Here is a 24,656-nt window from a genome sequence, read left to right as displayed (position 1 = left end):
TACTTTTAACAAGCAAACTCAGGTCAGACTAGTTTGTACAGTCAAGGCGAATTGGTGCAAGGATGTTCAACATGAAAACAAATATGGATAAACTTTGCATAATCCATATTCTTGTTCCTTTCAATTGGTAGATGAGGGTCCATAGTATGCTGCGGCTTAGTCTTTTGACGGTCGGTATCGGTGGCTGAAAGAACATGACCATATGAGCAGTGGAGCATATAACCTCAGGAATGGAAACCATGCATATGATATAACAATAAAACTGAAACTGACAATTGGAGGAACACAGCAAGTTATATCACTGGTTGATTTTAACCCACACCGGCATCCCACCATCACCATGGACCGTTGCCACCGCAATGTTTTATTCATTTCATGAAAGTGCTGAGTGGTCTGTAGTCTAGATCAAAGTGGGTAAAGGGCATTGTCAACCAGATGAACAAAGCCAATGTTCAAAATCTAACAAAAACAAGGCACATGGGAGAATGGCAATTAGACAACATAATTCAAGATCCCGCACATGCATGGAAGCCGAGCACATCAGACAATGTTAAAGGGTGGATGGGTTAAGGAAAACGGAAGGCAGGTAGGCTACTAACAAAATGCCCCAGATGGATAGAGCATGAGTGCATGACAACTAAGCCCGTGGATTCTGCGCCCAAGGTCTGCCATGGCCAAAGCTTGGTGAGAAGTAGCACTCTCTACCACGAAAAACAAGTTCACAGATCTCAGGGACCAACTTTTTTCTGAAATAAGCCAAAAACATTCTGCAAGTAAGTACATCGTTTCAAGTTCTGGACATTATTACTGGCTCAAACCTGTGTTAGCCACCTGGACAAGTTAAAGAGAAAAGCAGACCAATACCGCATTTTTTATTTTCATTTCGGCATACAATTTTGGTAGCTATAGCACATTCAATATGTTCACTTATTGTTTCAGGAAAAGTTGGGATCAGGGGGCGGCTACACTTATCATGGATAATTAGCCCAAGGACTAAGGCTATCAACTTTACCTGGTCATCTCATCATCCAAGTTCGAGTTCAAAATTGGATCCACTTAAACTGGATTTGGATCTAAAAATGTTCATTTTAGCTGATAATTCCACTAGGGAAACCTAAACAACTGCAATCTATAACAACCTCTCCATCTAGCACCTACAATATGAGTGCGCAATAAGACATGTTTTTCCCTCCTTTTGTTTGCGTTTTATGAAAACCTACCTGTTAACAAGGTCAGAAAAGCCTTGCATGAGTCCCCAGGCAATATACTACAATCTGTCATATTCAGAACAGAAGGAGCAAAACAAAAGGAAAGAATAAATAAATTTATGCAAAAAAAAAAGTGACTTGGTGCATATTGTATACAGTTTATGACTGAATAAAAGGTTGCTTAGCAATTTTTTTCTTCTGAGGTAAACTTTGTTTACAAGCAAAAATACCCGGCCAGCACAGCACATACCTCAAGGCACAATGACCAAATCATATGAAATCTAGTATGACTTGTAGTGGAGAGATATCATCATTGACCATGACCATGGGATTGAAATCACTTCCTTTCTAACTCAAGCTACAAATTGGTAAAGAAAGGAAAATTTCTCATCAACGTTTACTCACATTAAAAGATTCAATGTCAGTTCATTGTCAATAAGCCTCACTATTTTCTTTGCTCGCACATTGGCAACATGGGTTGCTCCACTAACATTTTCAGGGAGATATGGACGGCTAACTCACACTTCGTTTGTCACAATTATGACAGTTTTTCCCAGTGAAATGGAAGCCTGATCATAAAAGGGAGATTGCATAACCAGAATGCATGGGTTTGATAGAAAGGATGCACATGTTAAGCTTAAGTGGGTAAAGTGAATGTCTATTTCATGCATAGACGTTAAGACTCATCTTCAACCTGCGAGAAAATGAAAAATGATATATATGAATAAACAAATGCAAGGTAATCATGAAGTCATGGTTTTTTTCTGATAAAACAATATCCCAGAAGGAAGACATGCACCTTCAATACAAAATTCATTTTATTCCTAGTTAAGTTGCATACTATAAATACCCCCAAGGGAATGAGAAGTAATATCAGCAGTAAAACAGAGATCACAAATCTTGATAGACTTTTGTCCCTTTCTGAAAAACTTATCAAGCACATTCCAGGGACCCTCTTCTAAACTAAATGGACCATAGAACTACTACAAAGGTGGAAAAAAGTTTGGTTGAGTCACAAAATGCCCAACCCAACAAACTCCAAATTCAGACGAGGTTAGAAATAGCCAAATTGAAATTTACTAAATTCAATTATGAAAGAGACAGCCCCAACCCTAACCAATTGACTGATCCTTTGTGGATATCCTACACCCAAGATTGTAAAACAACAAAATCTCAAAAAAAAGGAAAAGAAATGCCTACTATAAAAGGAAGAAAATAATTAGAAATTCAGAAGAGACAAGAAAAATAATTATATACTTAAAAACTGCACCTTGCTGGTACAAATGGCAAACCCCTGATTTCTAATTGTGTTGATTAGTTGACGGAGCCAGAGCCAGAGCCAGACACTATCTATCTGGTCCAAACCATACACAGGCCCTACTAATCAGGAATAAAACATTTCCTCCTTAAATGTAAGAGAGCCCAGAATTCCACTTTGACATATTAAGGTGTGCTACATTTATAATGTGCAAAGGTTCCACTAATGTGTCTGTGAACAAATGTCCTAAAACCATTATCTTACTGATTCAGAGCAAGAGCATAACAGGCGGCACCTTAGCTTCATCAGAGTAAAAACAAACCATTTCATTTCAAAACCTTAATCCAGTCCTCTATACGTAAAAAATTGAATTATGTTGTGGTAGTTCACACCCCCCCCCTTGTGAGTGTCTTATATGTGTAAGATATGGGATATGGATACCACCCCCTCATGTTATTCAAATCTATTGCTTTGTGAGCTTCACAGGCAACAGTCATCATTATAATTCTTTTCAAAGATCATAATTAAATTCCAAAAGAAATTTACAATCAAATGAAATTAATCCATATGAAGCATTTTTAGGAAAATATCAGAGAGAGATTTCTAGAGGTCCCTTTTTTTGTTGTTGTAAATTAATCGGTATTCTAGGAGTAGACAACTTTCTGTTTTTCTAATTGAATGTTCCAACAAAGAAATGTTACATTGGTATCCTTAACAGTTAGCACATCAGTTGATGGATCCTTTTATGAAAAGTCTCAGACATGATATTGATATGATAGAGGTTTTAATCATGCTTACCCCCTTTCCTTTTGGTACTTCTCTCCTGTGTAGTTCATCATCTTTCAAATGGGATTTTATCATAGTACATATTTGTGATTAACTTTCAATTTATCACAAGTATTAACTGACCAAATTGTTGTTATGGAATAGAAAAAAGGATGACAACATCAATTGAAAGACCAAATGCCTATATAAAAGAGTGAAATAGTTACTCGCACGCATGTGTCTGTATATTATTCATGCCACGTAAAAAAGAAACTAAAAAATGCTTATTTTCTACTATCAAATTCTAATTGTCTAGTGTTCAATACATTATAATAATCAAGATATTTTTGGTAGGATCCATTAAATCATCTCTCAAGTGTCCAGAAAGTAAGGCACGTAATAAATTTTTAACCAAATGATTAATGTCTTTAACTGAGATGAAACTTAGATTTATAAAATATTGTGTGGAATCAACCCAATAATAGTTCCAAGATGGAAGTGTCCCACTCAGCTATTCAGGTCTAGCAGGTGAAGGGATGTCTTTTAGGGATGAACTTCTTGCCCTTCTCCAAGGATTAAAATTGACACACTTATCCATCTGGACTGATGTGATTGTTGAAAGAGACTGCCAGGTGGTAAATGGATGGCTATCATTATGCACACAAGGCCTTGGGCCCTTACATTCATGATAAAGAAAGAATAGGATTTCGTGCATGAACTACTTGTTTGAGTGGACTCCCAGATCAGCCAACATCTTTGCTGTTGCCGACTCTTTAACAAAGACAGGTGGGTAGAGATGAGCCATTTTATGAGGGCACCAGGTCTGGGACCCAAATTTTTTGATCAGAAAAAGGTTGACAGAAATTTTATTAATAATAGAAGAAGGCATGCTTAGAGCTAGCTAGCAAGACCCAAAATACAGTCATGAAAACCCAAAAGACAGCTCCATGTTACAATTGTCTGCTTGCCAAGTCAGGGGCCCAGTAGAACATTATTCCCTTCCCATGCAGAGAGTCAACCATGGACTCTACACTCCTAGGGATCCATTTACATGAAATGTTCAAAGTAGTTGAAAGAGATTCTGCTTCCATCATGTGGAGGGAACTGATCTATCACCCCTTAGCCGGCCAATTACAACTCCAGAACCCCTTCCAGTTCCATTTCGTAAGTTTCCAAGGTTACCAAGGTTGCATCCATCAAAATTAAGCTCGACTTTACGCATTGCAGGTGGTTCCCAATCTTGATGGACACTCATGAGATGAAAGAGGAGGAGAAATGCTGCCATTCCCTCAAGATGTTATCCAAGTCAAAATGCCTGAATTTCTCTTGTTTTCTGCCAACTTACCACTCTGGCTGAAAATAGATATACCACCCTCTCAGCAAGTTACGGTTTTCTCTAAATATTCTTAAGTTCCTTTGTTCCCATATTATTCAAAGGGTAGCTGCTCTGAAACACCTCCACGTGACCTTACCTCTTTTTCTTTTTTAATCAGTAAAAAGGAGATTTCATTAATATCAAGATCAAATATTACAATTAGGTGGGGGTTTTTTGCACCCTAGAGCAACTTTTTCATTTATAATTTTTCCCAAAACATTTTGTGCCTAGCTGCCCCTTGTTTAGCCAAGACATCCGCCATCCCATTTGCTGATCTTCTCACCCATTTAAGACAACATCCATCTCCCTTGTTATGCTTTCTATTTCTCGAAAAGTATGTCTATAGATCAATGAGATTTGGAAGCTACATCTTGTCCATAAAATGACCACGTGATCTTACCTCTTCTCCTTGGGCGGGTTGGGGAGGGGAAGAAAATTGGGTCAAGAACAAGCTTAACATCTGCAGGGAGTAGCTGCCTAACACCACATAAAGACAGGAAATGCTCACAAATTCAAGAGAAGCTCAGGACCCAACTTGTAAATTTGCTTTCTATTGAGGGATTATCAGCCTTTGGCTAACTTTTTGATGGTTCCCTGCATACCAATCTCCTTTAAGTATCAGCGGTTTTCCCTCTCTTTCTTTGACCATAGTAGTAAAATTCTGATTGATGTTGCTGATAAAAAAAGGTTGTTCCAAATTACCTCTCAATTGTCTTCCATGTTTATGACATGGAACATCCATTTAGGTCTCTACCCCCTTCTCTGCAAGTAGACATAACTACTTACCCACACTCTTGTATCTTTTCACATACAAAATATTGTTGTTTTTCCCTTTTTTTTTAATTTTTTTCTGAACCTCTGTCTCTCTCTCTCTCACATTTTTGTGGATGCTTTTGGTTGCGACTTCAACTAGGAGAAAGACTAACTCATCAAAAGGAACTAGGCAAACTACATATAAGTTTCTCAATTTTTATAAAGGCCATTACTTGGGTGGAAGCCAAGGTGACAAGGTGCTTCCCTATAGCCTATCTTTGCCTTTACACAAGGTACTCCTCTAATGCAGCAGCATGTGCTTGGTTATATTAGTTTGGAAGCCCAGCCAGAAAGAAGGATATGAAAGGAAGGAAGATATAGCGTGGAAAATAAGGATCTCATAGAATTCCATGGGAGGAAAATTGATGAAAACCTCACAGGTGATCAGTCTTACCAGATTTCTTATCTTCTTTTATTGTAAGGGGCATCTCTAGAATCTCTAATGAGTCAAGTTGAATGATATTTACCTACGGGCTTTTAAAAATAGAAGGGTCAACTTAAAAAGAAAAAGAAAACAGAAAACATTTACCATTCTAAACATACCTAGGGGGAACAGAACAAACGAATGAACCATCCAACAAACAAGCCAACCACCCTCCCAAGAAGTCCACCTCTGATCAACCTGACAGACCAGAAAACGACTGAACCAGCAAAGAAACTAGTCACCAGCAGACTACCCACCCACCTCCCCATTTCTCCTTCCTCCTCTAAATCTTGTGGACTTTACCTTTTGCTCAAAAAAATCATTAGGAAGTTGTCTAATCTCCTTGGGAGCATTTACAGGAACCATCTCACCAGCATGCTCCACTTCTTATGCTGCAATTTTTTTTCCAGCCAGCTAAGCTCTAGCTCTTTGTTCCAATTCTCTTTAAGTTGAGAGAGACAACCCTTCTCCCCCATGAGAATTGTAATCAAGCAGATCGGTCTTTTTCAGTTTCAAATAAGATAGGTTAATCAAAGATGGATAAGAAAGGGCATACCTAAGGACCTCGAAAAATAACCTAAATGCTAGAAATGTATAAATAATCTTCCACTTGTTGTAAAAGTTGGTGGCCTTGGAGCTGAGGTTCTCTCATGGTTCAAAGTATCGATATGCTCAATACACAAAAAATTGCATATTGGGTGTTTCAAACAGCTAAAACATATAGTTAGAAAATAATCAAGGTTCAAGAATTGAGTCAGGATATCTGCAATAGGGGTATTAACCTTTACAAGTGGTCAGATGTCCTGGTTTCATGAATTTAGCGTATAGAGGACCAAAAAATACAATATGCTATGCCAAACCAGTGTTTTAAAAGCGAGACACATAATCAAAGTACTTTAAAAAGTCTATTAGCTTAATGGTTAGAGTGTCGTGTTTTTAACATGAAGGTCAAACCTTGTATTTTCAAGTAATTATCAAAAAATAACCTTGTATGTTCAAGTCCTACACAATAAAATGTCCATATATTTCCTAAAAGTTTTTTGAGAGAAGATAACTTCTATTAGAAAAAGAAAGAGGAGTACATGAGATGATGTACAACAGAAAAAGCAAGCAAACTCCTTAAAGATTACAAAGGCATGGTCTGATCACATCCCTAGGAATCCAAAAAGGACTACAGACATGGTAGAAAGGATATCTCTAGCCTCTGCCAGTTAGCTAGCCTCCATGGATAAACGCCCTTTGCTCTTAGCCACTTGATTGTATTTGCAAAATCACCTTCAATGGCTAAGGTTGAGCTGCCCAGTTCTCTAAATATTCGAATCCCAGAGAGAACTGCCAAGACCTCAGCCTTGGTAGAAAATGTGATCCCAATTGAGCCACTAAAAGCCCAGCACAAGTTACAACCTCTCCCTCTGATTACACCTCCTATTCCAGTAACACTCGGATTACCTGAAGCCTTTCCATCAAGGTTTAATTTCGTTATCCCCTCTAATCTTGTTCCAATACCTCGGGGGAAGGTTGGGCTCATCAGAGAGGAGTGTAGAAAGTTAAAAGCATTTCTTTGTAGACCAGTCAGGGGCATTCCTTTGAAAGCCTCAGAGTTTACACCCCACAAATTACGAAGGCATGAAATGTGAGAAATTAGGTCTTAAATAGATCTAGCCTTATTCTTGAAGATTCAATTGTTTCTTTCTTCCTACACCCCCACATCACTGTTTCGGCTACTATGTTCCAATAAATTTTACCTCTCCTACCAAGACCTCTGCCTTGCCATTGTCAAAAAAAGTCCAAAATATGCTTGGGAGCAACCCAACTACAACCAATAAGGTTTAAGAAATGGTACCAGATTTTTCTGGTCTCTTGGCAATGTATAAGAAGATTTTAAGCGACTGCCCATCTTGAAGACATAATAAACAAACATGGAGGAATTCATAACCTTCCCCTATTTTTCTTCTAATATGTGTTAAGTATCTTCAAGTAAGCTTCCAGACAAAGAAACAAACTCTAGTAGGAATGTGTGGACTCCAAACCTTCTTTGTTGGGAAGTACAAGGTTTGCTCATCTGCAACAAGAGCCTTAAAATAGGACTTGGTAAAGAACTTGCTTGCGTGGTGGAGTTTCCAAATGTGTTGGTTAGGGGAGGAGGGGGAAATGTAAACCTCCCTTAAGGACTGGAGGAGATCAGCAATGTCTCCAACCTCCACCTCCCTTAAGGGTCTTCTAAGGTTTAGGTTATAGGTAAGGAAACAGGGGAAGAAAGGCAGGAAGAGATGATGGCTTCTTGGTTTTGGGAAAGGCTAAAAAAGACAAGGGTAGAAATTTGCTAAAGTGGAATTGCCCCACCAAAGTTCAATCCAAAATTGTATTATACTCTCATTTCCTACTTTATATCATGAAAGGAATGAAATAACAGTAGGTATAGGTTATACCATTCCAAGGATTTGTTGCTTTCACCCGGTTTAGATGGATATTGCTGTCCCAACCATTTGCATCTTTCCTATATTTGCTATTGATGACAGCAGTCCAGAGTGCATTTGATTCTAGAGAATCTCCATAACCATTTACCAAGGAGTGACAAGTTCCTTTCATTGATGTGACTGATTCCTAGTCCACGCTCTTCTTTAGGCTTACACACTTGCTCCCAAATTACTAGATGATTTCTACTTTCACCACCTCCATCCACAAAATCTCCTGTTTCAACTTCTTAATCTGATTTCTAATCTTAACTGGAATTCAAAGCATTGAGAGATAACAAATGGAGAAGTAAATCAGTCCTCTAAAACTGATATAAACTTAATTAGAAATAGAGAAGAAAGTGGAAGAAAGGTAGAAGACAACAAAACAGAAGAAGAAAACGGAGAAAAGAAGAGGAAGAAGAAGAAGAGTTCAATAATCCCCTCTCTCTCCCATGTCCCATCACTAATTCTTTTGTTAATCTTCATTTTCTAAGTTAGTTACAAGTATGCCCTTAAGTGGGCGGCCAACTAAGCAAGAACTTAAAATAAACTTATAAAAAGAAGTAACAGGCCCATTAACAAACAAAATAAATAATACACTGAACAAATAAAAGAATAGATATCGGGGCCCATTCGGCCCAACCTCTCTACAAATGGGAAGATTCCCTAGAGAAGTTTCTATAAAGGTAATCTGGCCCCCTTTGAGAGGTAATTTTTCTTCCACGCTCATCTGGAAAGAGAAGGCTAAATGGAGTTTTGAAACCCAAAACCCGGGAAGGCATATGGTTAATCAAAAAGGTAGCAGTAAGGACAACATCTCCCCAAAATTTAATAGGAACATGAAATGCAAAACGGAGGCATCTAGCAACCTCAACCACATGGCGGTTTTTCCTTTCTACCACTCCATTCTACTGTGGAGTGTAGGAACAAGAACTCTGATGAATAACCCCAAAAGTCTCAAAGTAGGATGAAAGGTTCTTCTCAAAATATTCCTTAGCATTATCAGAATGGAATATTTTGATCCAGGTGTTAAATTGGGTAAGGATAAGTTCATGAAATTTTCGCACAATAGTCAGTACTTCATCCCGAGATCTCATGAGATAAATCCAAGTGCAACGAGAATAATCATCAATAAAAAGGATAAAGTACTTGTAACCCCCCATAGTAGGCAAATGATATGGCCCTCACACATCGGAGTGCACAATATGAAAAGGAGAAATAGATCTTTTATTGCTTACTAAACAAGAATATCTACAATGCTTTGCAAGTTCACAAGACTCACAATGAAGACTCGATAAAGACATTCCTTTAAATATATCGGGAAACAAATGACTCAAAGCAGAAAAAGACAAATGACTCAAAGCAGAAAAAGACAAATGACCAAACCGGAAATGACATAACATGACTCTAACAAAACAGACTCCAAAGCTACTCCATGAGGTGGTCCAAGATTCCTATCAGGTGTGTCCAACAAGTATATTCCATTCGCCTCATGGCCACTCCCAATCGTCCTCTTAGATTTCAAGTCCTGAAAAAACACAATGGATAGGAAAAAAGGTTATGCTACAATTCATGGATTTAGTCAAGCTGCTAACAGGTAAAAGATTGGTATTAAGTTTGGGGACATGAAGGACAGAGGATAAAACAAGGGTTTCAGAGGTCTTGATATCCCCCTTGCCAGAGATGGGAGCAAGAGACCCATCAGCAAGAGATATCTTCTCTTTACCATAGAGGAGATGATATGAACAAAATAGGTTAGACAAACTAGTCATATGGCCTGATGCACCAAAATCTATAATCCAAGGGATTTTATGATTACCTAAAACAAAAGCATGATTTGTAGAAGCACGAATGCCTGAGTGAGCAAATGCGGATGATGATGTGTTGCCCGAAGAGTGGGATGTTGATGCAATGGTTTCCAAGTGATTCAATAACCTTCCATACTTTTCAAACTCTCCTTACTCCCTCCTTCAGGCAATGTGGCAACATTAGCATTCTTAGGCTTTCCTGTCTGACCATTCTTCTTAAAACTGTTGTTATTCCTAAACCTATCCGAGAAAAGATCTGGATGAAGCTTCCAGGCTCCAGCAAGCGTCCTTAGTATACCTCGGTTTCTTGCAGTATTCACATATCACTTCTTTCTTCTCAGTCAGACCCTTCGGCTTTATTCCAACATGTGCAATGTATTCTGTAGGTGGAATCTATAATTGAACCTACCGCCCACTCTTTTCATTGCTTACCATAGCATATGCCTAGGCAAGAGTGACCTCATCCTTGGCCAGAATATTCTACCTAGTAATGTCCAACTTAGGGTTGAGTCCTGTAAGAAACTCAAACACCTTGTTTCGTCCCACCAGTTGCCTAAAAGTCTCTACATCCTTAGTATTTCCCGTACAACTATCTCCATAACATCAATTTCCTACCATAGTGATTTCAACATAGAGTAGTAGATTGCTACACTCTTCTCCCCTTGTCTCAGATTTTTCACATCACTCTTCAGCTTATAGTCTCTTGCACATTCAACTTCTGTGAATAGGTTTCTGTAGCATTGTCCCAAACCTCCTTGGCTGAAGACATCCAAAGATAATGCTGACTTATATGGAGCTGCATAGAGTTGACCAACCATTCGATTACCGTGTAGTCCTCCTGCATCCATTTCTCATATGCAGGGTCTATCTCTGCAGGTTTCACCTTATTGCCTATGAGGTACCCTAATTTACCTCTACTACAAACATAAATCCGTATAGACTATGCCCAAGCTAGGTAGTTGGTTCCATCTAACTTAATTGTGGCCACTCCAGTCAAAAAGGAATCTACCAAGCCAAGCCCGGATACCGGCATCTGCTTGGACTCACTTCCATATTGCTCCATTGATCAAACAAAAATTAAAAAAAAAAAAACTAGATTTTCAAACTTTATAAACTTAACTAAGGTCAAAACAATACCCAGATACTTGAAAACTATGGTTTCACTGCACTCAGCTGTCAGGGAAGGAGAGAGAAGAGGCAGCCGCTCCTACCAGAGCTTCCCAACCTCCTTCAAGTCTTAACCACACACTTCTAGGAGTCAAAATACACTTCCCAAACACTGAGTGCCACACCAAAAGCTTCTCCTTGACCTATAACTTCAAATCTCTCTAGTCGGCTAGGGTTTTGGGCAGAAAAAATACAGCATTACTTCTTGGCATTTTTCGGCCAAACTTCAACTCTCCAAACCCTCTACCAACTAGGCAAAATATCCTCTTATCTATAGGGAACTTATCTCTCCATACACTCCTAATCAAAGGGTGTATGGGAAAAGAGAAAAGAAAAAGAAGAGAAGGGAAAAAAATTGTTTTGATACCAAGAAGTAAATCAGTCCTCTAAAACTGATATAAACTTGAATAAAAAATAGAGAAGAAAGTGGAAGAAATGTAGAAGACAACAGAACAAAAAAAGAAGATGGAGAAAAGAAGAGGAAGAAGAAGAAGAAGAGTTCGATAATCTCCTCTCTCCCATCACTAATCCTTTTGTTAATCTTCATTTTCTAAGTTAATTACAAGTATGCCCTTAAGTGGGCGGCCAGCTAAACAAGAACTTAAAATAAACTTATAAAAAGAAGTAACAGGCCCATTAACAAACAAAATAAATAATACACTACATAAATAAAAGAATAGATACTAGGGCCCCTTCAGCCCAGTCTCTCTACAAATGGGAAGATTCCCTATAGAAGTTTCTATGAGGATAAGCTGGCCCCCTTTGAGAGGTAATTTTTCTTCCACGTAGCCAACTTTTTTTTAGCATTTCTCCACCATTGTGTCCCAAAAGTTTTGACTCTTCGGATTCCACCAAGTGGCATTCCAAAATAGGACATGGGGAAATTCTCCACTTTACAACCTGATGAAGGAAGATTTGGCCCGACCTCACAGTTATGCGACACGTAGCAGAAACGACAGCTCGGCAAAAGGGCCAAGCCTAGGCGTGAACAAGGGGACACCAGCGGACCGAACTCCCTACGGGGGGCCCGAACTCACCCTTGGCCCAAAACCAGAGTAATCCGAACTGGCCAACCTTATAACAGCTCAGGATATACCTCGCCGAACTGACCAACCTTGTAACAGCGCGGGATATACCTCGCCGAGCTGGCCTACCTTGTAACAGTTCGGGATTCACCTCGCCGAACTGACCAACCTTGTAACAGCTCGGGATATACCTCGTTGAGCTGGCCAACCTTGTAACAGTTCGGGATTCACCTCGTCGAACTGACCTGCCCTATAGATACCTCCGAACTCAAGACTTCGCCTCGCTCACCACTCCGCATCACCTTCTGGGCACCAAAACCAAACAAGTCGTACCATGCCTGACACTGAGGAAGTCCGTGCCCGAGGGCGCCGCACCTGACTTGGGATCTGACGCTTGGTGGCCACACTTTAAACGGCCACCTGCCACCGCCACTGACACCGCCATCTCCAGTTAGAAAGACGGTTAGGCAGTGACGGTTCTGTCCCAGCAGAAAGGATGACGGCCGAATTGACAAGCGCAAGGGTAATCATACCCGACCTGACAAAGGCCTCAGAACGAGTGGGCGAAGTGATTATAAGAGCCCCCTGCCCCCCAACAAAGAAGGTATGCAAACTTTGCGCTATCTGGTATTATCTTGCTTTTGAAGGATTCTAACTTGAGCTTCGGAGCCGCTACACCGGGTTCCCCCCTGGAGCTTCCTCATCTCCTCCGTTTTAGGTTCCCTGCTACCCCATTCAGAAGTAAGGTCGTTGACAGCTAAGACCGGCCGGATCGCGCTCTATCACAACCCAAGACCTCCTTTCAGCTTTCCAAAAGGTTTCCATCATTGATATTTATTCCCACAATGCTGCTCTTTGAGAAGTTAACTTGGAGCCCCAATGTTTTCCAGCTTTGCATCCAACAAAAGAACAAAGATATGCAAATCGAAGATGTGATATATGCACAACTTCTCTCCCCACTTCAAAACCCTTCACCAACACCAAACTCTTTGCTTTCTCAACAAGATAACTAAAGACGTCAACCACTAGAGTGAAAAGAAGAGGGGAGAGGGGGCAACCTTGTCTGAGGCCCCAACTAGCATTAAACTATCCTTTCAATTCACCATTAATCATCATCGAGAACCAAGAAGAGCTTATACACCCTTTCATCCACCGAATCCACCTTCAGACAAACCTTTTTAGCCTCATGATCTCAACAAACAACCCCAAACTATTTTGTCATAAACCTTTTCAGGATCAAGCTTAATGATAATACCCAGAGTGCCCTTTTTCTTTCTATCTTCAACCGTTCCAATGCACTCACTAGCTACTAATATGTTATCAACAATTTGGCACCCTTTTATGAAAGCATGCCAATTAGAAGAGGTTTTTCCATCACTTCTTTCAATATCCCTACTAGAAAATTTGCTAAAATCCTGTAGGTACTTCCAGTTAAGCTGATAGATCTAAGTCTTTTGCCTCCAAAGTACCTTCTTTCTTCAGAATTATGCTGATAAAAGTTGAATTATTGCCTTTGTTTACAATACAAGCTTGGCAGAAGTCCTTAAAAACCTCCAACAAATACGACTTGATGGTGTCCCAACAGAGTTGGTAGAAGAACAAAGGAAATCCATCCAGCCTTGGAGCTTGGTCCCTGCCCATATTGAAAACAGCTTCCCTTATTTCTTGTTCACCTTATCTTCCAGCAGCATCAAACCCTCCAAATTACTTAACTTAAAATTTCTTCTGCCTTCCTTGGAGCACAGATCTTTGGAATGGTTAAGGATTGCCTCAAAGATCTCTTCAAAGTCCCCCACTTCCCTTTGCCCAACCTTTAATTTTTAGATGTAATTATTTCTCTGTCTCCTTGTAGCATATGTATGAAAGAATCTGGAATTGTTGTCTTCCTCTTTTAGCCATTTTACTTTTGATCTTTGTCTACAGTATACTTCCTCCTTCCTCACTATCAATTCCCAATCTTTTCTCAAGGCTGCCCTTCTACTTCTGCTTTATGCTTCCAACAAACCATTCTGCTCTTTGAAGCAAGGTTCAAAATTTCGACGCAATACACTCTATCATATTGTTGGCTGACCAAAACACCTTCTTTAAGGCTTTTCCATAAACTTAGATTTTTAAGTGTCCCTTAAAACTGACCCCTCTGTGAAAATGTTAGAGTTAAAATTAAAAACAAAAATGTTTTGTAGTATCAAAACACCCAATGCACATGTTCATGTATATTGAGTGTATCAATACTCTGAACCTTGCTTTGAAGTTTACCCAACTGTAGGAGACTTTTGTTTTTTTTATCTTTTGCAAAAGATTTAAATTTCTCTTTACCCCCAGCCTTTAAATTCCTTTTCATAAACTTCAATTTTCACAGAAATCAAAACCCCACCCAGCCATCCACCCTACACTTCTTCCACCAAACAGCTACCATTTTCCAAGTCTTCATGTAGAGTCCACACCTTCTCCAGTCTAAATGGTGCTTTTCCTCTCTCACCACATTTATTTGCAGGGTAATTGGCCAGTGATCCAAGTGCACCAAGGAATATCTTGTGACATTAAATAACCATAATGAACCAAGGAACATCACTGTGCTCATTTATGGAGTCCAACTCCTCCCAAAATATGTTTCCTTCAGTAGACGAATTAGGCTCATAAACCCTAATAAGAATCCAATTGAATTCTCTTTTGTTAGCAAAAAGAACTGAAATGGAGAATTCCCTAATGTCTACTTCCATTCCCGACACCTCCTCTTCTCTCCAAGCAAAAATTATTTCTCCCAAGGTACCCATAGTAGGAAGAGCTGCCCACTTTCTACCTATTATTCCCCAAATTGCCTCAATTAATTTCCTGTCAACCAACTTCTTTTTTGTTTCATGCAAAATCACAATATTTGGATTTTCTCTTTTAAGAGTATCTTTTACTAAACATCTTTTCATTTCACCTCCTAAACCCCTCACATTCCAGATTAAAATTTTCAATGAATCATTGCAGCAAGAATCCCTAACCAACTTACTTCTAACCCAGCACAAAATATTACTGGAATTAACATATTCCCCAGTGAAAAAAACAAGTGTTATGTAGAGCATAAGAGATGGTGATATGGCATAAATTGGAACAATATTGTAGATATGTAGAGTATCAGTATTATTGCCTGCCAAATGAACATGATTACCACTTTGAGCCAACTTGAAGTTCTTCTCAAACAAGAAGTTAAATCTTGGTTTTTTTTTTTTTTGTATAATAAATTATTTGGTTGCTCTAATAGAACCATTTACAGTTTATATAAGTTAAACTTTTGCTTGAACTCATTCTATTATGTAGTTTAACGGACAACTTCGCAGCATTTTTTTTTGTCTATTAACCTTAGTTTCTCAGCTTTGTTTAATAGTTTGGAACGAAATAATAAATTAAAAGGTTGTACCTATGTTTATTTTATCATTTCATAAAATATCATACCATATTTTCACATATTTCACAATGTTTCCACCATGTCTCTAATTTTTACAATATTTCCATATGTCATTTCCAACATGTTTCCTATATTTTGATAACCGACATTATCACCAACACTGACATTTTAAACCTTGGCCGTATGTATGCTAAATTTTTTAACTCTAAGCATCATAGGCACAACCTATAATATGCTAAAAACTGTGTGATCAACATCAAATTCAAGGTCAACTCATCAAAACATGGCAACAATCCATGTAAGATGCAACCCACAAAACGAGCCTCACCTTTGAGACTAAACACCCTAGGCATGCCTCTAAAAAGACTGCTAAAATCTAGGTAGTAAATACCTAAAGGCAATTGCCCAATGTTGGTCCCAGCTATCTAGGGTCTTGGAGGGGTAGACTAGGTATGGTCCTAACCTCTGGTATTTTTTTCTGCACAAACCAGCCACCCTCAGACTCGAATCTGTATCCTCACACTTTCCAGACCAAGATTTTACCATTACACCAAGCTAGGCTGGTTAGTTTCCGCTCACCTCGGAAACCTCTTCGAGGGAGGCTTGACCTCCTGAAACAGAAGATGGAGAGAAAAGAGAGAAGGGAGGGAAGGAATAAACTGGACTCAGGGAGAAGAAAATTGAGGGAGAATCATTCATTACTTTCATTATATGATGATGGCCTTATATAGCTGGCCTACAGGTGTAATATCAGAGGGAATATCCTCTGATTTCTGGATAACTAACTCTGGCAGATAACATGGGTGGAATATCTTCAGGTGGCAGAGTAACCAACTCTGAGTGTAACTAATTCTGGGGCTCTGCCGCCTGTCTCCTCTGTCTTCTTGTGAATGGCTGATAGGTGATGGCCTGCTCCACTCCCCTAGTGGGCTCTGGAGGGGGTGTTTGGGTCTCAACATAGGCCATATGTATGGTTCATGAAAATGCAAACTTGGTTTAGCTTTGCATTAATAAATCCCATATTCTTACTAAACATATTTGGTTGCAAGCACGAATTCCAAGAGTGGAACCTACCTTCTTTACATTGATCAACTTTGAGTGAAAAAGTTTACTTCCAGTTTGCTCCTGTTTTGAATGCGAACATGTCAGAAAAAATAAATTTACTATCATCTTCAGTATGGACATATTCTTACCAAATGCTTACAAAGCTGAACTGGAGTGCAAATTCGCTTCAGTTCAGCATTTGCACTCTTTTGTATGCAATGTTATTTTGCATTGGTATAAATGCATGGGAGTGCAAATAGGCTGAGTGTAAAATCTGGATTATTTTTGCTTCAGCATTTGTCTTTGTCTTATGTTTTGTGAGAAGTAAAATTATGTGGGGTCCACATTATACAAAAGAAAATGGAGATAGGAGGAGAGTTATTTGGTTGGGAGCTTAGCAAGATGATATGGTCTCCACTTTCTATGAGAGAAAATTAAGATAAGAGGAAGGTGTACAGATTTTGCATCAGTTTTTAAGATGCAAAATGTGCACTGAAAATGAGTGCAAATGAGTCAAAAACTACAAATTTTGTATCAGATAGAGTGCAAATCATAATTACAAACAAACAGATATAAAAATTTGTATCTGGTTCAGATTTTGCACTGCAAATAGAGCCAATGACCGGACAATTTGTTTTGTGGGGAGGGAAAGAAAAGACCAGCATTTTCATTGGCTACCGCAGGGCGAAAGAAGTTAACTGTGCTACGCTTTATTAATCGGGAACACAACATCAAGTCATCAATACATCATGCATCCGGAAATGAGAAAGCTAACAAACTTGCTCTTGTTTAAAACAAAAAAGATGTAAAGTTGGATGGAAATAGAAGAAAATCTAAATTTTGCGGAAAATGATACCAAAGATAAAAGGGCAAGAGAATTACGTCTTGTACAAGGCAACGAAGATGTTCTGTGCCTCGCTTGTAAAGTTGTAACGCCCACGCCTATGCCTCTATCTCTGCTTGTCTGCGATCACCTCTCAACCTCTCATGAAAACGTTGTAATCATGATTAGGAAAAAAAAAACTAAACATATTCTCCAAAACGCTATAACCTTATAGCAGATTCCTCCCTGGCTTGAAGACTATTAAGGTCGAGGTAGCATTTCTTTACATCGAGTAGGTCTTCTTCCTGCCTTAAAAGGAATGAATTCTTTGATATAGTTAGCTTTCAAGAACCGAACATTTCGACGAGGGCCAGCTTTGGAGCCCTCCTGTGCTGATGAAAGCTCGTTAGAGAATAAAGTAATGGACTATAGAAAAGAAGAAAGGAAAATCTATGAGTAATGGAACCACCTAGAAATTCGTACCGTAAAGGATATGAAAGAACGAGAATGTTGGAATGTCTGCCGAAACTGATAATCTGACATTGGAACTCTTCCCCTATCGTAGTATTCTAAATGTAAATGGCGAGCAAGAAATAACCAACTGCGAAGTGGAGCATTTAGTTGAGCTGACGCTACACGTATCAACGTCTCCCTTCACGATTCTGGGACGAGAGTTCCATCTGCTGCGATTCCCTTCAATGAAACATCAACACGCCAGCAATAGAAATAAATTCAAAATATCCCGTGAACTACCCCCTTTTTATTTCCATCGCTGGTGTGTTGGTATTTGATTGGACTCACAAGTCAGAAAGCAGTGCTCTGACCGTCCGTAATCGCAGCAGATGTACACACAGGACCGACTAACGAGCCTAATCTGAGGCTGAGGCAAGTATCAGTCTATCAGATCAGACCATGGTTTTTAAAATCAGATCGGATCGGTCAGGTGATTAGTCCGTTTTATTCCAGAATCATTATTTTGCAAAAAATTATTGATTTAATCAGCAAATCATTTATTCAGGCGATTGAACTGTTTGAACTGTTCAATAATTTGATCATTTTTATTTTTTTAATTTTTTATTTTTTATTAAAACGAACTATCTATTTGATTCGAACAATCAAACCGTTCAACCCAGGAATTGGACCCTGATTAATTCGTTGTCGGTTTGATTTTAAAAACTTTGGATCAGACTCTATATATAAAAGAAGGATTTAAAACTAAATTGAGGCATATATTAAAGCCAAGAAGGGTGTTTATATGTGGTGGGGCCGGCCCTATTGCTAGACATGCTGGTAGATGCAATTTTGGCATATCCAAATCAGACTTAAAGAGTACGACTTGCCTCGTTTATAAGAGACAGGGACAATAAATTGAGGTATGAATTTGATGGATGTCGTTTGTCAGGCCCATGTGAGGCGTGATGGATGTGTGGGAATATGAGATGAGAGGGCTTATCTCTCACTATAATATAAAATAGAATATTAAATATATGGTGAGGTGAGACCGTGAGAGGTTATTTTAGTTGGAGTTTACTTGCTCCAAATCCAATAATTCAAACTCTGAATAACAACAACCAGTCTTTATCATGAGGCAGCATCAGTAATGCTGTCGATAGAGATGGTTCTAGAGATTCCACGGACAATAATCAAATTCAATATCATTGGTGGGACCGCCCACATCAGCTTTGAAGGTGGCCCAAATGAGTTATAATATTGTATTGTTTCTTACTTTCTCCACCTGTCCATCTCACCTCACTGCAGAGATGGGCCAAGCGGCCCAAGCAAATTAAGCCCAAAACAAAAATAAAAGTCCTCATGCCTTAAACGAGCTATTCTCCAAACTACAAAGTAATGTTTTCAGAACCAGACCGGATTGGACAGTTGGATAAAGTTTTATTTGGTCAAAAACCGTTGATTTGGTCAATGAACGACTGACCGAGGAAGTCAAACCATTGAATTATCCAACTGTTCGATTTGAGAATCATTTTTGAACATTTTTGAGTTTTTTAATTATTTTGTTAGAATAGACCATTTTTTCGGAACGAACAATCAAACCATTTGACCCAAGAACTGAGCCTATAATGATTCCCTGTCCGATCCAATTTTAAAAACCTTGCTCCAAACTACAAAGTACGGTATCACCTCCAATTTTGTCCCAATTCCGAGCATGGAGAAATATGCGTCAGCGTCCGGCCAAAATACCAAACTTTGACAAATCATCTCTAATGTTTCCATAAAATGTCAGATAGTGATCTCGAGGGTTTTAAGATCAACAAAAACACCTTAAAAAAATAATACAAAATTAGCTGGGAGGAAGAGAAATACTCAACCTTTGGCAAGGAGAGTCAATTTCCTTATATTTATTATCTTCATGGTTCCACAAATTTGTAATGATAGCTTTTAAATTCTTTAAATTCTTGTGGGGCAAGAGCGATGAGAAATCTTTTCACCTAATCAAATGGAATGTTGTATGCAATAGGGGTGGCACCGAGCTCGTCAACCGAGCTTTGAGCTAAGCTCGAGTCTAATTCACTGGATTGATTATGAAACGAGCCAAGCTCGAGCCTATTAGAGTTCGGTTCACGAACCGGTTTGAATATATATATTATATATATATATATATAATAAAAAATATTATAATTATTAATTATTATAATTCTTACTTTTTTAAATATCAAATAAAAAATATTTTTATATATAATTTTTTATTTTTATAAAACATTTTTTTCAAAATCGAACTCGATGTTATGGATTTTTCACTCGAACCAAACTCAAATTCAAGGTTCTAGTTCAAACTGAGTTCGAACTCGAACTCAAACCTTGTAAAACAGTCTCGAGCCGAGCTCAAACCTTGTATTATTCGACTCGACACGGCTCAGCTTGAATTCACCCCAATGCAAATGTAAAAGTGACGGAGAGTGGGGAATTAAAAACCTATGGATGATGAATGAGTTCAGCCGGTGTTGCAAAACTAGGATAGAAAATCCTTACCCAGCCTAACAGGTTGTAGGTTCAAGTAATGAAAAATAAATATACATAATAAAAGTAATTTTTGAAAGTGGAGGGCCTGGAGGTTAAAAGTGGAAACGGTTGTGCTCAAATGTCAAGGGTAGGTGAAATCCTAGAATACATAGCTAGGCTACTATGGCAGAACAGAAATAACAAAACTTTTAATAATAAAAGTTTGCAATGGCGATTGAGAGGACAAGATACTGAATTTTCTCAAGTGTTCCGCAACAAAGAACCTACCTCACATGCTTCAAGTAAAACTCCAGTTCAATGGAAACAACCAATAAGACAGCAGATTAAAATTAGGACAAATTTTTTAAATTACATTACTGTTTAGTTAATTGATAAATTGTATCTTTATTATTTAATTATTGTCTTAAACCACTTCTATTGTTTTTGGCAATTCATTAATTCTAACCTTCTTCTTAGCATCCGCTAAAGTTTTGTTAAAATCCGTGACACCATGTGATTTATAATTTTTTTAAATTAAATATTACCCTCCTCCCTCTTCTATAAGTCGAGTAAGAATCGCCTTCCATGAGCGGGACTTTTACACTGGCTCTCCTATTAAGCATTTCCATCCAGAGGTGTCTTCGACTATGGTAAAGCCGGTGGCTTCATATCTATTTCCGGAAATGGCTTCAAATCTGCGGCAAATCCAAGAATGCAAACAACCAAGAGAGAGAGAAAAGAAAAAAGAAGAGAGAGGGGAGAAAGAAGGAAAAGATAAAGGGAGAGAATAAAAGAGATAGAGAGGCTCGAACTTGAAACAGAGAGGCCATCGAGCTCAAAAAGGAAACAGCAAAGAGCCTCACCGACCGCCCTCCAAGCTGTAACATTGCGCTTCTATTTTCGGTGCCCAGTCAAAACCGCCGCCGCCAACCTTCGCTATTGGAACGGCCGCTCTCTCTGACAGGAGGGGGGAGACATTGTCGTTGAAGTTGTTCAAAGCTCCTGTATTCTTTATTGCTCAGCCTTAATTGTATTCCTTGGTCCATCTCTTCACCCTTAATTTTAGGAAGACCCGGTAACCTATATTGGAGAAGACAGTCGGTTAGTCTCGGCTACCGTCTAGTGACATGGCAATCAATTCTTTGTTCTGAACAACAGATTATGTATATATTTGGTTTGGTTGGTGTTTATTGAATAAATGTTTTGTACTTGATGTGGTTGTAAAACTGAGAAAAATAATTAATGGGAGAGGCGCACAAAAATTGATGTTTGCTTTTGCAAACATTGATACTTGATGATAACAGATTTGGCCCTCCAATGATATTGTGATACACGACACCTCGGAACAACTGCGTGACACCCGGAACCACTTAACCAACAACTTGCCTTAACCAAGTTGATGGTGTCCCACCTGGCGGCCTGGCCCAGGCGCTGACCCGGCGGCTTGGCCTAGGCACGACCTGGCGGCCTAGCACAGGCGCCAACTTGGCGGCCTGGCCTAGGCGCCGACCTGACGGCCTGGCACAGGCGCGACCTGGTGGCCTGGCCTAGGCGCCGACCTGGCGACCTACGAGACATGCTCGCCGACAAATTCGGCATGCATATCCTAACACTCCCACGATCCTTGGAAGTTGGCCCACGTGCCGAATGTTCCGGAGGGTGGTCAACATGCATGGCAGTTGCCTCTGGGAATCTTGAACCACTTACATGACCTCGTAGAAATCTCGGATATGGTGCGCGAAGCCCATGCCAAACAATGCCTATATAAAGGCACCAACTCCAATGACATGAGGGGGGCAAATAAGCATATTCTAGCTCTCATACTTTGTGATTTTTAGTTTGTAGTCTACTATGAGAATACTAACTTAAGCATCGGAGCGACCTCGCCGGGTTAGCCACCCCGGGTCCTCTGACATTGATTCCTTGCAGGTCTCTAAAGAACTACGAAGCTCAATAATCAATCCAGCTCGGCCCTCCAGTCGGTTCGGCACCTAACCTGCCCAGCTCGGCCCATTCAGTTCGCCACCTAACCTGCCCAACTCGGCACCTAATCTGCCCCCAACTCGGCATCCAGGTCCTCATCTAGCAAAAGTTCTCCACTTCAGCCTCTAAGTCATCGGCCACTTGGAAGTAGACCAAATGACGAGGTACTTAGCCAAAAAAAATTGATTCATCAATTGGCGCCATCTGTGGGAATCACTACAAAAAGCCTAGTTCTCATCCTTCGAAAGGCTGGGCCCTCTTCTTCTAGAAAGCTAAGTTCTCACGTTTTAGAAACTAGAAGCTCTCACTTTCTAATTTCCATTTTTTATGAACTCAAAGACTATGCAAGAAGTTGATGGCCAACCAACTAAGCAGCTCTACCAACTTTATTTCAACTCGGATAAAGCCTCATTAGTTCTCTTCGCGAGTTAACCTCTACAAAGATGTTCTCTTCGTGGTTTTCGCGGGAGTAGGCGGCCAACAAACTACATGGATGCCCCTTCCGGTCGAGCCTTCCAAGGCTCCCGTGCGAGCTGGTGACCTAAAGTCAGTAGTGTTGCCCCCGTAGGTCGAGCTCCTAGTAGCTTCTTGTAGGAGTGGGTAACCGACGTCACTAACGAGGCTGATGTAGTGCAAAACGTAGCTCTAAGGTGCCAAGCTAATAAAAGACCTCGGCACCACATAAGACCCAGTCGCCTCTTCGGTATGGGCAAAATCAAAGGTCAAGGAGAGTGGACTACGAGTCGCTCCCAGAGCTTAAGGGTTAAAGTGTCGAACTGGCAAAGACTTTGGCACCACATAAGACCCAGTTGCCTCTTCAGCATGGGCAAAATCAAGGGTAAGGAGAGTGGACTGCAAGTTGCTCCCAAAGCATAATGAATTGAATCGTCGCTTACGAGCTCATCGAATTAGTCATTTCAGGCCAAGAGGAGCAATCTACTTCTTTCACCGAGTTACTTTCAGCTCGGGAGTGGAGGGCAAATGATGAGGGCGGATTTGGCCTTCTAATGATATTGTGACACTTGCCTTAGCCAAGTTGATGGTGTCCCACCTAGCGGCCTAGCCTAGGCGCCAACCTAGCGGCTTGGTCCAGGCGCCGACCTGGCAGCCTGGCCCAGGCGCGACCTGGCGGCCTGGCCCAGGCGTCGACCTGGCGGCTTGGCACAGGCACCAACCTGACAACCCGCGAGACGTGCTTGCTGACAAATTCGGCATGCATATCCTAACACTCCCACGATCCTTGAAAATTGGCCCTAGTGCCGAACGTTCCGAAGGGTGGTCAATGTGCATGGTGGTTGCCTCCGGGAATCTCAAACCACTTAGACGACCTCGCGAAAATCTCGGATATGGTGCGTGAAGCCCATGCCAAACAATGCCTATATAAAGGCACCAACCCCAATAACATGAGGGGGGGCAAATAAGCATATTCTAGCTCTCATACTTTGTGTGATTTTTAGCTCGCAGTCTACTATGAGAATACTGACTTAAGCATCGGAGCGACCTCGCAGGGTTAGCCACCCCGGGTCCTCTAACATTGATTCCTTGTAGGTCTCTAAAGAACTACGAATCTCAACAATCAATCCAGCTCAGCCCTCCAGTCGATTCGGCACCTAACCTGCCCAGCTCGGCCCAGTCAGTTCGGCACCTAACCTGCCCATCTCGGCTCAGTCAGCTCAGCACCTAATCTACCCCCAGCTCGGCATCCAGGTCCTCATCCAAAAAAGTTCTCCACTTCGGCCTCTGAAGTCATTGGCCACTTGGAAGCAGACCAAATGACAAGGTATTTAGTAAAAAAAATTGATTCATCAATACTTATGGATGCGCATAATGAGGCCTTTGCTAATAGAATACCTGTGTGGCAACGTTTACTGAATAAACACCAAGTAATCTTATATATATATATATATATATATATATATATATATATATATATATATATATATATATATATATATATATATATATGCGTGTATATAATTAAGATTATGAATATATACAAAATTCCTTTTCTTACTCTCTGTTTTGATACACCATCACATCAAAACCCAACACCAATCCTACAAATGTCTCCTAATGGCGGTAAAATGAACTACCAACCCCATTTTGAATTTCTCTTCTTCTTGTTATTTTTGTTGTTGGACATCCTTATTCTTTA

The 24,656-nt window shown here is 39.9% G+C and overlaps 2 long non-coding RNA genes across 6 annotated transcripts; one reads left to right on the top strand and one right to left on the bottom strand.

Moving 5' to 3' along the window:
• Positions 1-250: 250 nt before the first annotated feature.
• Positions 251-1,416, top strand: LOC148862916 (uncharacterized). Its single transcript, XR_016109091.1, has 2 exons — positions 251-773; positions 940-1,416. It is a non-coding gene; the product is annotated as an uncharacterized LOC148862916 (long non-coding RNA).
• Positions 841-18,294, bottom strand: LOC148862915 (uncharacterized). 5 transcript variants are annotated; one of them, XR_016109088.1, is made up of 4 exons: positions 18,044-18,294; positions 17,789-17,869; positions 17,620-17,701; positions 841-1,220 (listed from the first exon to the last, which is right to left on the bottom strand). It is a non-coding gene; the product is annotated as an uncharacterized LOC148862915 (long non-coding RNA). The 5 variants fall into 5 exon arrangements; XR_016109090.1 differs by having other exon boundaries at positions 17,789-17,865; XR_016109086.1 differs by lacking the exon at positions 841-1,220 and adding an exon at positions 1,765-1,902 and having other exon boundaries at positions 18,044-18,182.
• Between the last annotated feature and the right edge of the window lie 6,362 nt (positions 18,295-24,656).

The sequence above is a fragment of the Nelumbo lutea genome, chromosome 3 (assembly GCF_056320005.1).
Source record: "Nelumbo lutea isolate HS-2025 chromosome 3, American lotus-T2T, whole genome shotgun sequence".
Lineage (NCBI taxonomy): Eukaryota > Viridiplantae > Streptophyta > Magnoliopsida > Proteales > Nelumbonaceae > Nelumbo > Nelumbo lutea.
The sequence above is the reverse complement of the archived record's forward strand: the minus strand, read 5'-3'. Positions and strand labels throughout refer to the sequence as shown.